This window comes from Adiantum capillus-veneris, chromosome 25, assembly GCF_014529385.1.
Source record: "Adiantum capillus-veneris isolate H3 chromosome 25, ASM1452938v2, whole genome shotgun sequence".
Taxonomy (NCBI): domain Eukaryota; kingdom Viridiplantae; phylum Streptophyta; class Polypodiopsida; order Polypodiales; family Pteridaceae; genus Adiantum; species Adiantum capillus-veneris.
This window is the reverse complement of record NC_140955.1, coordinates 76,894,069-76,899,096: the sequence shown is the minus strand read 5'-3', so window position 1 is coordinate 76,899,096 and position 5,028 is coordinate 76,894,069.

Here is a 5,028-nt window from a genome sequence, read left to right as displayed (position 1 = left end):
GTTATTAAGCCCCTCCTTTTAGAGTAGAGTCCTTCTAAAAAAAGACATTTTCTTTTTAAAATAGCTCAATAAATTTCATGTTTAATAGGGCAACCAAATCACACTATTACAACTATCCTCTCATTATGATGCCAAGATTCTAAAAATACACAAAAATGGTACTAAAATAAATTATATATAAGAAAAATATTGTTGAATGAAAATTTATATTCAAATTTCAAAATGTGCCAAAGGTAAGCATATTGGTTATAGAGGTAATTTTTTTCAAAAAATATAAAAGTAACAAAGTTATAACAACAATAACATAGCTCCATCCACACCCCAATCATCCTGGAACTTCAGTTTGTCTTCCATTCTCTTTTTAATCTGCAAACATTCAACATAACTTTGAAGCAATGAACATAAAAATTTGATGGAGCAATTTTTCGATGAAAACATCCTCACCTTGTGGCCTTGGAGACAAAATTGAGCTTTCTAAAGGTCCTCAAAGCTCATAATTTCTAAATGTTCTCGCACATTGCTGAGAGACCAATGCTTGTTTACTCATACATATTCCAAATCAACATTGGGCATCCTTACTATAACGTCAAAGCTTTTAATAGCTCCCTCTACACACTATAAGGGAGTCCACGCTCCAAGCTTGCACATCCAACAATCATAGTGAAGGTGCGAGATCTTAAATAGCGCATCCCAATACCTGATGCTCCAACCCTACAATGGTACCCTTCTCCATTGTGCATGCCCTCCACAAAACCTGCAGCTCTCTTTTAAAAGTCTTCCCAAAACCTCATAGTGCACATCTTTGCATACAAACATTGTGGTTGTCTCAATAAATGCAAACTCTTTAAAGATATGCATAAAACAATGAATAAGAAAACACCAACTCAAGTTCATAGACCTAGAAGCTTTATAATATCTTAAGGACTTTTGGACATCTAATACATCTTTTGCTACCGACCATAAATCTGTGTGTGGCCACTCCATACATAAATAAATAAGATACCGTGATGGGTTCAATCTTCCCATAACCTTGCATAGTAGTAGGTACAATATACAAGTGTGAATATAAAAAATTTATTCTTTGAATCAACTTTACCGAACAAAGGTGGGCAAAAATCATTGCTCAAATATCCGCATGTATAGCTTTGAATGTGCTGGAGAGGCTATGAAGCGGCTACTCCTCCACCAATGTAGATGGAAATATGGCTGCAAAAGCATAATTTTGTAGCCACAAAAAACTTCCAATGTGACTTCACACCTAGCTCTATATTAACAAAAAAAAGTACTCACAATTTGGTGGGAATCAAGTAGGTTGTTGCAATTGCATGCTTGACGTAGAGAAAACATGATGCACAATGGCTATGGTCCCCTTGTCTTTTGCAATTCATGAAGCCAAGGAGCTTTCTTTTCCAATGATGATCCAAGTCTCCATGGTTTCAAACACGATGAGGGTGAGAGTAGATGGCTATATGTATAACCAAGCACCTTTCGTGAACTCTTGTGGAACCCACACACTGTCTACACCTCTTGTGTTGTGGCATGCAAATCCGGTGATCTCATCCTTTGGCTGCCTTTACGGAGTAGATATTGCCATGTGTGAGTAATGAAAATTAGAAAGAGGAGGAGGACCTTGCTTGTTGCTACAATGTAGTTGGGAGAAATGGAATGAGCTTGCTTGATGTGCCAACAAGACGTGGGAGTGGCAGAGAATGGAGAGGAGTTTGGTTTGGTGCTGCTGTAGCTTAAAGAAAGTGAATGACACTTGTTTGGTGTGAAAAAAATTGGAGGTGGGAGGAGAAGAGAGAAGAGCTTCCTTGGTGTTGCAATGAAGGTGGTAGTAGAGAGAGTGTGTGTGTTGAAGTAGAGGGTGAGTGTGATGGTTACAAAATAAAGTAGGGCTTCAAAAATGGGTTCTAGAGAGAGAAATTCACTTTTTAGGTATGGGATAGGTTTGGGGGGCTTTGGAGAGTAGAAAATAATGTTTTGAATTTTTTTGAAAAAAAATTCAATTTTGGGTACACGTTTTTTACTTTTGAAGTTTTAAAAAAATATACTTTTTTGATCATAAAATAGTTTTGGAGGGGGGGTTAAGGAGATCCAAGTGGTCCCCCCCACCTTATCTCTAGGTAAGAGGCCAATAAGAAGTGTAAGACTACTTTGTTTTCCTACTATTTTTAGGGCATAGAGTGTGTTCACCGCCCTCTTCCTGTTGGTTGGCCTTTAATTAACCTTAATCCCAAAGGGTTCATATTTTTCCTAATAGTAAGCACACAATCCCTAAAGAAGCTACGTAGGACATGCATGGCATCCCTCTTGCCCACAGTGGCATCAACAACCAAAAGCAGATAGAGTCGACAAACATCACTTGGTGCTGTAAGATATTTGACGCTAGTGTGTATTCCATTCACCTATCAAAATGTGTATGTTAAGTACATTTCCACCGTTCATTATGCCTACGAGCTCAACCAAAGGTTGTTACATTAAAAAAATATTCATCATTTGTGTGGATGCTTCATTGATTAAGATAAAGCACAAAGTCTGGCTATCCATACACTTGTAGGCTAAAGCAAAGAAAGTTAATCTCCATAGATACATTGAGGAGAGTCTAATGTCAAACATACCACAATTACCAACATAGTGTGCATTAAAAAAAAAAAAATCAATGCATACAAGGATGATTGACAAATTCCACATGTATAAGTCTTGATTGCTACGTGTCGAAGTGGAGGTGCTGATTTCATGGCTCATCTTTCCAACCTTCAGCTGTTGCTTTCGACAAAAAACGGAGTGCTAGCTAAGAGGTGTCCTCATGGGAGCCTACATCAATTGGTTTCTCTGATTTCTGACCTTTTCAAATTGGTAGCTTCTGCCTTGTTGGAGAGTGAAGCAAGGAAGGCTAAAATGCAAAATAACTTATGCACTAGTGAAACACATTAGGAAGTGAATGGGGTATAGGAGGACCTCTTTATTAGGTAGTTGAAAAAAATGCTTAAGGCTTAAGCCAAGTTTGGCCAAGCCTAGAAGAGTGATAAAAAGGCCTATGTTGGGCTTTTTTTAAAAAACTACTTTTATATTTTGTCTTTTAAAATAGGCAACTTTCCAAAAAAGAGGTGGATAAATTAATTTTTAATATATTTCAAAAAATTTAATTGTCTTTTTTCCGTTTGTGTCCTCTCTCTCTTAACTTGAATCCACTCTCTTTCACTTTGAATTCATTGAAGGAAGCACTTTTCAATCTCCCCCTACCAAAAAACCAGATTTTTCACATTCTCTCGCTGCATTCTCTCTTTAAGATGTGAGCAAACTCTCTCTCTCTCTCTCTCTCTCTCTCTCTCTCTCTCACTCTCTCTCTCTCTCTCTCTCTCTCTCTCTCATATACCAAAGTCACTTCCCTGTTCCAATCATTAAACGGACATTCTTTGGTGCCAGGCTCTGACAAAAAGTGGTGATCTCCTAAGGTTGTAAATTTTCTCTCTCCCCCACTCTCGTCTCTCTCGTCTCTCTCTCTCTCTCTCATGTGCTTCTCCATCTCCAACTCTAGCTTAGAGCAATGGGATACTCCATTCTCTTTGTGTGTAGCAATGTTTCTCTCTCTAGCACACCCATGAGCAACCATTTGAATTCAAAGGAGACTAACTAGCATTCCGTCTCTTTATTCCCTCCACAATATCATCCAAATCTCATATCTCTGAGTTCTCTCTATTTTTTTCCTCCATATTCAACATCCTCTACTTGTAGAGCTATCACCATTACACCTTATCTCTCTAATTTGCTTGATCAAGCTAACTCCAAATGTCATTCAATTACCTTCTATTTCAAGACATTACTAACATGTCAAAACAATATCGTCTTAATGCTGATTTGGAGCAAAAATATGCTATCATGCGAGTTGGCATATCCAATCCCTATCTTGCACATCAGCTATGGATGATTGGGTGCAAAGCAATCAATCTATGGGTTGATGGTCATATTTACTTGAGCAATGCTCTAACCTATGTGTCACCACCATTTCAAAATGTCACTGAGCTATTGTGTTTTGTAGTTGAAGGAAGAGACGGCCTAATTGGCTATTGCAGAAGATTGTATTTTGCTTTTTTTAATGAAATGGAATTAACAAAGAAAATCTTTGTTGCATATTCTTTGGCAAGAGAAGTATGTGAGGAAATTCAACAAGCCCAAGAGGAAGCCAATGAGAAGACCAACCAACTCAACAAGGAAATGGAAAAGCTCAAACAAAAATTCGGCCAACAAAAACACAAGCAAGAGTGGCAGTTGGACAACTACGTTCAACTACAACACATTGCATATTATATATGCCATTGAGTAGATCATCTCATACACATTCCCTTGGCTTCAACATTTGCAAATGCAAGAGACAAGCGATGTCCATGCTATCTTTAGGTGGTGGATTTTGAAAGAAACGTATCCGTCAAGCTAGGTAAGGGCAATAATTCACGCTTTTGTAGGCTACTAAAACTTTATTTCTACCTGCAATAATTTGGCTTAAATGATGATGGGGATTGATTTTAATGCTCAAGCAATAGGACATACTCTACTGTAGCACATCGTCAAGACAAAGGAACTTGTGGAGCTGTTTCATGATGCTAGCATTACCAAAGTGTTGCACCACAAGTATTTCAATAAATTGAAGGGAATTGTGTTTCCTTAGAAGATGATGGAGGTATGTGACAATGCAAGAATAAGTTTGAAGGCTTACAAAGCCTTCTACAGAGCTGGCATGCTAGGAAACATGGCAAAGGGATTATTTAGATTGCTACCAACACCTTATATTGTGAGCGTTGTGAAGAAATGTGCCAATAATGATGTTGCAAGCTTATTAGGTGGATTTCAATATGTGGATGATGTCACGTCCTTGAAAAAAAAAATTATTCTGCTACAATGAGTTTAACAATGTGTATGTTGACTTGTTGAGGCTCCAAAAGTCAATGATCAAGTTTCATGGGTTGACAGAAGAAGAGTGTGATGGTAAAGTTATCTTTGTTATGAAACTTGATGAATGCAATATTG